The 12,826-nt window shown below is 41.1% G+C and overlaps 1 protein-coding gene across 2 annotated transcripts in view; it reads right to left on the bottom strand.

The window, feature by feature from the left end:
• Positions 1–12,826, bottom strand: part of n4bp3 (NEDD4 binding protein 3) — a 48,818-nt gene that overhangs the window by 22,268 nt on the left and 13,724 nt on the right. The gene's annotated exons all lie outside the window — the stretch shown is intronic.

Raw genomic sequence — 12,826 nt, 5'->3', positions numbered from 1 at the left:
AGTTATGGGTTGCAATGTAAAACCAGGCCTCATGACTACAGCTTTTCTTGTACCAGTGTCCACAGATGAGATGCACAGACTCACAAACATGGTGAAAGCAAATGCTTCTTTGCTCCAACCCCAACTGCCACGAAAACAAACTGGACTACCTCAGCTCAGCCAAACTGGAGCCATACACACACACAAAGGGAAATAACTGTTTATTTTTCACTGGTAAGACTTGAGAAAGCTGAACCAAGAGAAGCCAAAGGGGCAAGGCTAAAAGCTAACCAGCTACGACCTCTTCAGCTTGCTAACAGCACATAGAGCTGAGAGGACACAACCAGAGGACAGAAACACTATTCGGTAAGATTTGTTGTTGTGATCTAATAAAAACAGAGCTTTTTTTCACAAACCCACCGTTAAAGGAAAAATCTGCGTGTTTCATTCTGAGGTAAAATAACAGGGTTGTAAAAATGTTCACCCCAACCAAAGTCACTTACTTACCATTTACACTATTACTTACACTATTTACCTATAATGCATTCATCCTTGACATATTTTCATATATAAAACGGAACAGAAAAGGCCAGATTTGAGCCAGTCGATAAAGAACAGAAACCAAACGCAATGTACTTTATGTAACTAATTGTGAAACTGAGCTTCGATAATGAGGCCAGTACAAGCATAAGAACTCCAGACATGTGTGGTTCAACAACACAGCAGCTCTGGAGTCTGCAAGGGGATCTGCTGGTTGAATGTATAAACATCTCATCTGAGCCAGCATGCTGGTACTGAGCTTTGCTCACATTAATCATGACTAAATGAGGTCATAAAAGAACTGTACAGAAGCACAAGATCATAAAGGAGTTGAGTGAGGATACCTGACTTTGGCTTTGTTGTAAAAATACTCCTGTAGGTGGTTAGTGGGGCTGCACAATATTGGGAAAACTGACATTGCAATATATAATTTGCTATATTAGAACAAATAAAAACAAATACAACCACAAATATGGTTGGTGTGGCGCTATGGATAGCACCACTACCTGCCTGTGAGTTGCCACACCACGTGGGAGACTGGGGTTCGATTCCCAGTCTGGGTGACTATGCTATGCTACACCAATAAGAGTCCTTGGGCAAGACTCCTAACACTACATTGTGTAACCTTGTAAGTTGCTCTGGATAAGAGCTTCTGCTAAATGCCATGAATGTAAATACAGGAATTTTAAAGAGAACAGAGTGAATTTTCTTTTTGTATAAGAAGCAAAACAGCTGACTGCACAAGACATTGCAGGTCATGATTGTAAGATGATATATTGTGCAGCCCTAGTGGCTAGGCCTCAATTCACAATTTCAACCACAACACAAGAACCTTAGTTTACAGTGTCCTCAGGTGTTGGATGTTCTTGCAGTTCTTTATCGCTGCATTACTGATTAGTAAGAAGTGCAGAAGAATCAACCCTGTTCTTTTTTAATTGCATCCCTTTGTTAATGGATATAATTATGCTTACGTTGAGTTTTTACATTTATGGTTGACGAGTTAGCTAATGCCACATAGCTGACTGCAACAAATGGACTTTTCCAAAGTCAAGCTTCTGGTGCGGTGAATGCTGTTCAGCTGGCGTACATGATCCATGTCGTTACTTACTTTTCTTTGGGCTATTTGGACAAGATATTGTGCACATAGCGGCATGTCTGCTAGCTAACATTTAGGGCCCAAATTTAAAGATCTTAGGCGAGCTGCTTAATTTACAATTGTCAGTGTGACTTTGATTTAATGGGACACAAATGGATAGAAGTGCTATCTTGGATTGTGCACCCAGGGCTGGTGAGGTTCTGCTGACTTTCAGACTAGGAAATCCCACCTGTGGGGGGCGTTCCAGTTGAAATTTCCTACTTGGAACTTGGAAAATCCGACATCCCAGTTCAAATGGAGCATAAGTCTTTAAATGCAGTATACTTCTTTATAAGGGGACCTTCTGGACAATAGTTGAGGTAGCCAAGGTAGCTAAAGTTAGCAGTGCTTATTTTATCTGAAGACACATAAAGGACCAGAATGGCAGTGGTTGTGTCAATTTTCAAATAACATACAGTAAAGTGTCTGTAGATTTTTAGATGATGTCAAACTGAAGTGTATTGGGCCCAACCGGTACTGCGTCTCAGCCATTTTTGTTCGAATACATTAACTTTACAGAGACATATGAATCTTTTATCTTTTAAACCAGCTACTGGACAATTATTTTAATGGATTAGCTGTTGAAGCCCTTTTTAAAATTCTACCCAGACTATAAGTCAAATATCGAGGCTGGGAGAGAAGCAGGTAAAGCTCAGATGTGCATGAAGGCAATCAAATTCCAAAGGCAGGTTAAGTCTTGCCGTCCACCTGATGCACCACAGGACTACAGGAGGGCTCACAGCCAACCAGACTCACATTCTCCTAAAAATATGCCCTCCTTCACTTCCTCATCTGAGCTTTTGATGTTAAAAAACGCTGTTCCTTCCTGTTCACATATTTCTGAGACACTCAGCCTTGATCCTTGTGACGCATCCATCTACTGCACTGATTGATGGGCTCCATTAAAATGGGAAAAAAATACTGCATGGTCACAGATGTTTGAGCTTGTAGGCCTTTGGGGGTAACTCTACTCCCGTGCTGGACGTCTAACCCGCTGCCACCTCACTGTTGCAAATGGCACACTGTCCATCAGCTGCCAGCTCCAGCCTGGTTCATCTGCTGACCCTCAGCAATAAACCCTCCCTGCTATTGATCAGCTGTAGTGTGTTGAGGCTCACAGGCACGCAGCTTTCTCAGCTGCGCAGGAACGCAGACGCTGCAAAGCGAGGGCTTCCCGTGCCAATGAAGTGTCAAACGACTGATTGATGTCACGGGGGCGAGTTTGGGCCGCATGCCGGAGCCAAAAACACTTTCAGACACAAAACTCCAATAATCATTCCCCAAAGCAGCGTGGCGGCACAGGCCATAAAGTAAGAAGCCTTTAACCTCAGGGAACACGCTATGCACAAATGAGCCTTTTCACTGTTAACAGGTAACCAATCACGGAAACAACAAGCTCCAGCCCACAGACACTACATACTGTAGGTGTGGCTACATCAGAGCAACCACACAAGGCCCTGGGGACAGACGCAGCCCCCTCCATTAAACTCTACCCGGCCCCTCTATAAACCTTTAATGAGGTTTGTAATCCTGTTCAATATGGCTGCACGACACTGGAAGAAAACAGACACTGTGATATATTTTGTTCTGCGATATACGTTGCGATATTTAAAAAAAATACATTAAAAAAGAATAAAATACATTAAAAAAGACATAAATTGGCAACAGATTTCCCCAGAGGTCAATAATGCAACATGGCATGATATTAATAATGCACTTCATGTCTCCAAGATTTCAGCTAAAAAGTTGTAGTGTGATGTGTTTGGTTTCATTTGCCTCACATGACATTGCATGTCCTGCGATGTGACTACTGCGGATGTGCAAGCTGACATAATGATGCTGAAATGATAAATTGTGAAGCCCTAAGAACAAACATGTTTTTTTTTATGGATCAAAAATGTATAAATCCATCTGAAGCTCCCTTTATGTTTAGGAGGGTTTTTTGGAAAACGCAGGTTTATCCTCTCAGTCTTCAGCAGAGCTTCTGAAAATCTCTACAATCACATGAGAATGCAAAAAAAAGGCCCCAAAACGTTCACCGGAACATGCCACCCCAGCATGAGGCGTGAACACCTCACAAAGGTTAATGTCCAATTCCTTAAAGCAGCATAATGCGAGATTGGACATTTCTTGCTCCTGGTCTCCCCCTACAGTCGGCAGGAGGAATTTGCTTTACACATGCATTTGTGGATAGGCTGAGGTTAAAGAAGAATGTGGACAGAAGCGGCAATAAGTAATATTACAGGATTTTATACTAATATGACTCTAATAGACACTATCCTGCCAATTACAGATCAGTGGAGCATCACAGTGATTTTGAAGCTGCTATTTAATGGTAAAATGCTACATAATGTTGCCTCAAAAAGCAGCGTAAGCAGCGGCCAAAACAGAAGTAAGTACAGTATGAAGCCGAAGCACATTTTTTCAGAACTGCTCACCGTGGTGATGAATGGAACTATGATTAGAAATACTTTGTTTGGCATAAAACATGTTTTGTGAAGCCCTTCATGGCAGAAAGGGGGAAAAGAGGGCAAAACAGTACACAAATAAAACAGGCTGTTTCAGGTCTACCATTATTTGACTATTCAAATTCTGAAGTCTTTTCTGCTAGTAAACAAATGGTACCCATCACCACCACTGTAAAAAAGTTTCTCTATAACAAATACAAGTCACACCAATCCCACCCTGAATCACTTTGCTTACCTCCCAAACACTGAGTTACAAAGTTTGAACAATCAGCAGAACAGTGTGTGTTGTTCAAACAGCAGGTCTCTCAAACTCCATCTCACACACGGCCCAAACCCTGATTTGTACCAGGAACAAGCTCACAATCAGAAAGCAAATCTAGCGTTGGGGTTTTTACATTGCCGTGACGCCGACTGCAGTCATAGAATCCCTCACAAACTTCTGATCAGGCAGAGAAATGGGAAAAAAAGCTGTGTTTTGTCCATCCACACGAAAACTCTGAAAACTGACGAAAGGCCAAAGCACAGAGAAAAAGCCGGACTGGGTCTTAAAGCATTATTTAGCATTACTACCTTTTTTGGTGATCGAATCACATTCAGATTGAACTGAAAAGCCAAGTGGAAACACCCCCAAGTCGTACTGCGATCAGATTACGATCGGATCACTCAAACCAAATTTGCATTGCATTGGTTTCAGTGGTAAAATTCCTGACGATTCCTGGCCAATGCAGATATTGCCAACTTTGGTGGGCTAGAGAACACTGATGACTTGTTGAGGGTTCGATACCCAGGCTCAACAAGCTGCCACTGTTGGGCCCCTAAACAAAAGCCCTTCCCCCTCTCTGCTCCCCGTGCGCCACAGCAATGGCTGCCCACCGCTCCGGGCAGGTGTGCTCACTGTCATGGTGTGTGTATTCGATCATTAGTGTGTATGGGTGTGTGTTCACTGTTAAAGACGGACGGCAAATTCTATCTGTGTCCAACACAAAAGGTCAATATGGTTGTCTCGTATTGTCAGAGGTGGTCAGAGACGGATCTCGTCCACATTCAATACGAGTGTAAATCAAATGAGTTTCCTGTAATCGGATTCTGTCTGTTGATTACTGGGGATCTTGGCTTCTCTCTCTCTGTCTCTCTCTCTCTCTCTCTCTCTTTCTCACTGTATGTGTGTACGTGTGTGTGCGCACCCTCATGCTTGTGCTTAATGGTCGATAAGAGCAGCAGTACAGAGTTTGTTCCCTTGTGGCTTAAATAGCTCGTTATGGGAATGTGAGAACCATCTATTGTTCCACAGTGTTGTAGTATCCTGGAGCAGGACAGGTTTGATGAGAAACATCAAATTGGTGGGATTTTTACATGGGAAAGTAAAATCAGATCTGATCTAATCACACTGGGCACGCATTTTAATGACAAGAATAAACAGAATCCGGTCAAAGTAGATCCAGATACCATCCAGATACAACACGTAAAGTGTGTCCTTTAGGGAAGGCTCAAAACATAAATTACACTAACGGTAGGGGGAGGAGCCTGAAATACCAATTCTCTCATAATCGCATAAAGCAGCCATGAAGAGAGCGGACAGATGTGGGTGTTGTTTGGGCATTTATCTGACTTTATGAAACCGATCCTTGTATTTAATGGGCTGGAGAACCCCCAGCCTAGTTTACAGCAGAATTACCATTTTATGAGTAGTTCACAGTCACCAATTCATAGTCCAACCGCAGAGTGACCAAGCAAAATGTCCTTCTCCATAAACAGCATTAATTACGCAAGGGCCAGATCATTTAGTCTTAAGGCCATGGCTCCACTGTTCCCCCAACACTGCTCTGCTTTATTGGAGAGCAGTTATTTATCTAGGAGAGTCCTTCAGTCCTTTCACAGACACGTCTTTCACAGTCCACGCTCCGGCACACAGGGGCCATTCTGCCGTTCAGAGTGCGGGGGCACTTTTTCTTTTTAAGGCTCCCAGTGAGGTCAATTTTCTAGAACCGGTCTAGTGCCAAAGAGGTCACTTGCAGTTCAGAGTAGTGATTTGCAATTTGGTCATATTTGAGTATTTTTTAAAATATCACAAAAATAAAAAAGAAATATATATATGACCAGTGAGATGACCAGTGAACCCACATGTCTTCTCATACACTGGTCCAATTGAACACAATTATTATCTTTGCATATCCTAGCTTAAAAAGACTGGGCCAGAGCACAGGATCAGCCATGACACAGCACCACTAGAGCAAAGAGGGTTAAGCGCCCAACAGTGGTTGTTTAGTGGACCTAATCTTAAACCCGCAATCCTGTGATCAATAGCCCAATGGCCTACCACTGTCTAATGATTTTATCATGGATTTTATAATGACTGCCTAAATGATTTTATAATGGATTTAATCAAACTTCACACATGTGGGTTCACTGGTCATTTTGGCTCATGAACAAATGGGTCCCTATAATCACTGTAAAATGTTCACACCAAAGCCACCAAAGTCACACCAACAGTTTGAGCAATAAGTGAAATTCCCCTATACTGCAGTGCAGGTGGCCAACGTGCCTGGTCAGGTTTCATGATGGTCCACTCATCCTTACCAAAACTGACACACTTATAATGGCGATACCAAGCAAGTATTTCAGCACTCATAGTGCCACCTAAGTAGTTGCACCTCCATCTCTGACACTTACTCAAAACACTGATATGACAAAAAACATGCTGACCAGAGAGTTGCCTTTTCGTCAACACCACAGAGACTGTATCTATGCATCTACAGACCATAAAAGCAGGTAAGCCTGCTTTTATGGTCTGCTGTCAGAGCCAGGAGTAATTACACAAACTGTGAGGCCTGATTCTGGTCAATGCTTAAATTCAGCAGATGTATCAGTGATCAACAGATATACTAGATAAAGCACCAATAGTTGTAGTGTAGTGGGTAACAGTGGCCTCACTGTGACTGACTAGGGTCCGATTTTCAGGGCTGGTGACTACACCATGCTACACCAATAAGGAGATTTTGGAATCCTAACTATACATTCTACTACCTGTGTAACATAATTCAAACCTAAGTCACTCTGGATAAGAGCCTCAGATAAATACCATAAATGAAAATGTAAATATCAGCCAAACATCAGCTTTATTAAACATCAGTAACATACTGTGGAGACCCTAGTCTTAGACTTCAACATGTAAGAGTTTGTTACCTTCCGATGCTGATTCTGTATATCTCAACTTGTCAACAAATGCATGTGAGCATCTGTCCATGAGGGAGCGCTTAAAGCAAGATTTGTATTTACTGCAATGGAGTAAAAGTGAACTCCATGCCACTCCACAACTGCAAGGGGATCCCAAGAGCAGAAAATACCAATACCTCGCACTCACAGTTGCACAGTTCTTGTGAGCGTTGTCCTGCCCGCTTCAATTAAGTTACATATTACAGTTAACAGCATGCGGACCCTGGAATTTCAATATAAGGCCTGACATTCTCAAAGAAAAGAACTTTTTTAGTTCCAATGATTTTATCCAACGCCAGAAAACTGAGCTAAACTTAGCACGGCATGTTGCTAAACTACTAATAGCTTATGGTTTACCGATGGAACTTGCCACTTGGGAAATTTGGTTCCATATTATGCTCATAAGTCTTTGCACTTAGTCTACTGTGGTCATTTTTTATGGTTTATGAGTAATGTGGGCGTTGAAACTTTGTGTAAATGTTAGAAAGGAAACTTCAATGGTTTCTGGTACCCTACAATATAACGGCCATAAAAGCAATCGGGACATTCTTGAAACATTGTAGGGAAAATATGTCCCTACAATATGTAGGGACTGAAAATGTGTCCCTGTATGTTTTTGGGAACTATTTTCTATTCCAATTTACAACTGTCAAGCCACTCTGAGGATGTCAAATGCGAGTGATGAGGTTTATTAGTAATAAGGGTGTTGAAACGTGAATGTCAGAAAAAACAACCGTTCAAAGATGAAATTTGATTCTGCATTACGCATATGAGTCTTCGCACTCAGTCTTCTGTGTGTTCTCTGTACGATGGCATGGACTGAACTGCAACCTCAAGATGATGTACTGTTACATCCCTACTGATAATGCTGGCTAGCTAGTTAGAAACTAAAGCCAAAAATCTATGTTAGCATTATGATAATGACGTGAATCCAAGCCAATTGTTTTAATCATAAAGTGGAGACTAAAATAACACCCCCAGACAAGTTTCAGTCCAACCAGTCAAGTTTAAGAATGAGAGAACCTTGAATTCACTTGCATTCTCATAGTTATTCAATGGTAAGTGTTTTTACAGCTATTTAAACCAGATACCAAAAGGTATTTTAGATGCAGATATTTCAAAGCTACTTACTAAATAATGAATAATCTACTGTAGTAACGCCTCAAATCAAACCGTTCAAAAGTGATCAGACATGCATTATGTTGCTCAGACATACATGCATAAAGATGTGGATCGCTTAGAAGGCAGACACCACAGACGCCACAGCACCACTGGCTAGGACCTAGATTTCAGAATGCAGCTCAGAACAGTTCTGCTGACCTAGAAACAGACTTTATGGTTAAAAACGGAATAAATATGCAAATGAGGTCTGATCTTAGATGTTCTGTGAATACCAGTCCTGCTCCACAGATATAGGAGTGTAAGTGAGTTGCAATATGTAAGTGTGTGTGAACATGTGTGTAAGGCTACGTTCACACAGTCAAGCACAAATCACAAAAATCTGATCTTTTGACACAAAATCCATAATTTTTTGCAAAGTTCAATGTTTATCTCCAACAATGAACAGCTGAGAGTTGTTCGGAGCAAATTATCTTCACAGAGGGTGGGTGGGAGGGGGGTAGTGCACTAAATAGGTCATGAAAATAGGGGCTTCTGTATTCAAACAGCACATTATATGTCTAACAAAGAGGCAGTCAGCCTGTGTGAACATGAAGTGTTTACGGTGCATTGAATCCATAGTTTCATGACTTACAGAGTGCACTAGGGACCAAATTATTCGGAGAACGTCTATATAACATTATTTTATACCCATTTGCAACTTTTGGGTCATTCCAGAAACATCCTAAAGATGGTGGTGGTTTAATAAGAAATGTAGTGAAAATGTAGTGATGACAGATGTCAGAAAAGACATTGAAAGGACACTCAAACAATTTTTGGGATCCTCCCCAAAAAACATCCATATAATGTTATTTTAATATAGATTTACAATGTTTAAGCTATTTTGAGGATGTCAGAGAAGACATGGTTTTCTAAACGATGGAGACATTCTTGAAACGTTGTGAGGACATCAGAAAAAATGTCCCTTGAACAGTTTCTGGGACCCTTCAAAAATAACGTCTATATAACGTTACTTTTATTCCTATTTACAACTTTCAAGCCTTTCTGAGGACATCAAACACAAGTGATGAGGTTTATGACAGCTGAAGCGCTCTGAGGTGAGGTTGACCGGTGCTGTTTTAAGAGGCTAAAACGGTGTCCATGTACACACACTCAAATACACACACACGCAAATACACACACATACACACACAGACACAAAGTGCACCCCAACCCTTACTGTGGCTGAGCGACTTAGTGCATGTGCACTTCCCTAATTAAGTGTGAGGGAAATCTGGACTGAAGCAGCTTCACGTGTTCCATTACTCAGATGAAACAAGCAGGTCAAACTCTCAGAGCACTTATCTCCACAGCTTCACACACTTCAGCAAAGTGGGGCTCTGGCAGTTAAACGCACTGCATATTCAGCACAAACTTCTGCAGTCTCATTCTGATGGTAGATGCTGTACTGTGCAGGTCACATGAAAGACTCCTCCAAAATCCTCTCCAACCCTGTTCTAATCATCTGCAGCTGATGTGCAGCACCTGATTCTAATTTTAGACATTTTCAGTAGTAATAATTGTGTGTGTGTGTGTTTGTGTGTGGTCATTTCTTCAGCCTTTCTTTAGTTACATTACCTCCATTTACTATATCGTTTATTATATGTAAATAAGCCCACACAGGCATCAGCTCTTCAAACTACAGTCTGAATAACCACATCTGATCAATGCGTCTTGATACTGAAGCATCTGCTTATTACTTTCTGTGTCACACAGAGTCTGTAGCAAATCTCCACGTCCATCTGTGCTAATCCAGTGACCTTTCAGTGCTGGATGATTTTCAGAGGTAAATAATCATCCATGTTAATCTCAGCAAACACTAGATCTGCCTAACAAAAACAGGTGACCCAAGAAGAAAAGATGTTCATAAAATGAACATAAATTTTCTTTCATTGTTTCGGTGTGGCATTAGAGCTGAAGGTTCAGAGAGCACTAAATTAAGTTTTGATGAGGGAGGACCTGAAAAGTACTGAGAAGTACTGACAGTACACCACTGAGAAGTATTGAGAAACTTCCAGTGAGAAGTACTGACGGGACTCAATTCAGAGGTATTGACAGTAGTCCACTGAAGTATCGACAGTACTCAACTCAGGAATACTGACAGAACTCAACTCAGTGGTATTGACAGTACTCCACAGTAGCACTGACAGAATTCAACTCAGAGGTACGGACAGTACTCAATTTAGAGGTCCTGACAGCAGTCTACTGAAGAATTAGCGTACCCCAAAAAATATTGGTATTGACAGTACTCCACTCTGAGGTATTGACAGTACTCCACTGAGACGTATTGACAGGAGTCCACTGTAGCATTAACAGTACTTAATTCAGAAATATTGACAGCAGTTCACTAAAGAATTAGCATACTCCACTGAGACGTACTGACAGTACTCCACTGAGACGTACTGACAATACTCCACTGAGACGTACTGACAGTACTCCACTGAGACGTACTGACAATACTCCACTGAGATGTACTGACAGTACTCCACTGAGACGTACTGACGACACTCAACTGAGACGTACTGACGACACTCAACTGAGACGTACTGACGATACTCAACTGAGACGTACGGACAATACTCCACTGAGACGTACGGACAATACTCCACTGAGACGTACGGACAATACTCCACTGAGACGTATTGACAATACTCCACTGAGAAGTACGGACAACATTCAGTTGAGAGATATTGAAATACTCAATGGAGACTTATTTACAATGCTCAATAAAACTGACAGTACTGAACAGAGGAGTATTAACAGTGTTCAAGAAGTATTGCAAGTACTCAATTAGGATGTATTAAGACTACTGAATTGAGAGGTAAGTGGGCATTATTTAGCCCACTACAGTAGTCAGCTGTTAAGTTCCTCACACAGTCAAATGATAATGTATACAGAATCACAACGGTACTGGCTTTTACACAATGAACCACTTGTTCCAGAGTTTGCACAGTTCTGTTTGTCATGGCAAAAGCTCAAAAGATCTTCCAGCTTTTGTTCTGTTTGCCATTCTTATTAAGACTGGTTTTTTTCTCCCTCCCTCTTTCTCTACTACTTTTTAACTGAGACTGGAGCTCCCAAGGTGGAGAGGTGCATTCTTTATGGGTAGAGAGACTGAGATAAGTCATGAAAAAACGGCATTCCTCACATTGCAGCGCAGGTAATCATTAATTTGAGGGGCCAGTTAATCTTGACAGGGTCAGTAAGATAAGCATACCAGAGGAATGTCAAGAGTCAGCTTAGCATATTTATTATAGCCTGTACAATTTCTAATGATAATGGTAATACGATCATTATTACTTCCAAGTGGGATGCAGAGATATAAAATTTCTGGGCCAATAATGATAAGTGGCAATTCTCGCTGCCAATTCGCATACCAATAACTGTTCATTTTACATTAATTACATGACATAACAACAGAAACATGTAAAATAACTGTCATAAGTCACATACAACAGTGTTGTCTAGTGAGAAAGGACATGTACAGCACTAATGGTAATCTACTACTGTGCAGCAGTAAAAAAAATCCCATTTTCTGTTAATAAATGTACATCATGTACCAATATAATGTGCACCCTTACCAACTGAACATGTGTTGATACCAATACATGTACATATTAAATTCAGAGAGTGAGAGTCGGACCAACACTGAATAGGTAACATTAATTACAGACCTTTCTGAATGAGATCTCTGACATATGAGATTCTGACATGTCAACAACAACAACAACAACAATAATAATAATATCCTTAATAAGCTTGTAATTCAAATCAGTATTATCGAAGATATGCACACACACACACACACACACACACACACACACATATATACATTAACTTCCAATACCTGTATCAATGTCTGTCTTTGTTAACATCCCAATAACTGGACAAACTAAGCTCAAACTGAGGACTATCCAAGGACGATCCAGCATTTACAAAGGAGATTCTTCATTGAAAAGAAAATATAGTCCATGATTAGACTTAAACAAGTCCTTAAAAAGTTATGCCCTGTTTACTTTTGAAACTAACAATCAATCACCCCAATAGATAACTCCATGATGATCAGATCATCAACCAGTCAGTTATTCAGTAAATACACCATATGTCGATATCTTGTACATCAGTGAGGTCAACCAATGCTATCAACCTTCCCCCCCCAGTTTTCCTCCAATTACCCAACCCAGTTGTGATCACTTTTCCCCATCACATTTAATGCTCGCAACACTGGGAGGGTGAGGACTAACACATGCCTTCTTTGACACATTCACAAGCACTGTCTTTTTTGAGCTGCCACTGATGAAATGCCACCGGGCAGCCAACGCACTCGAAGGAA

Source organism: Salminus brasiliensis, chromosome 2, assembly GCF_030463535.1.
Source record: "Salminus brasiliensis chromosome 2, fSalBra1.hap2, whole genome shotgun sequence".
NCBI classification, from domain to species: domain Eukaryota; kingdom Metazoa; phylum Chordata; class Actinopteri; order Characiformes; family Bryconidae; genus Salminus; species Salminus brasiliensis.
This window is presented reverse-complemented; position numbering and strand designations above follow the sequence as displayed.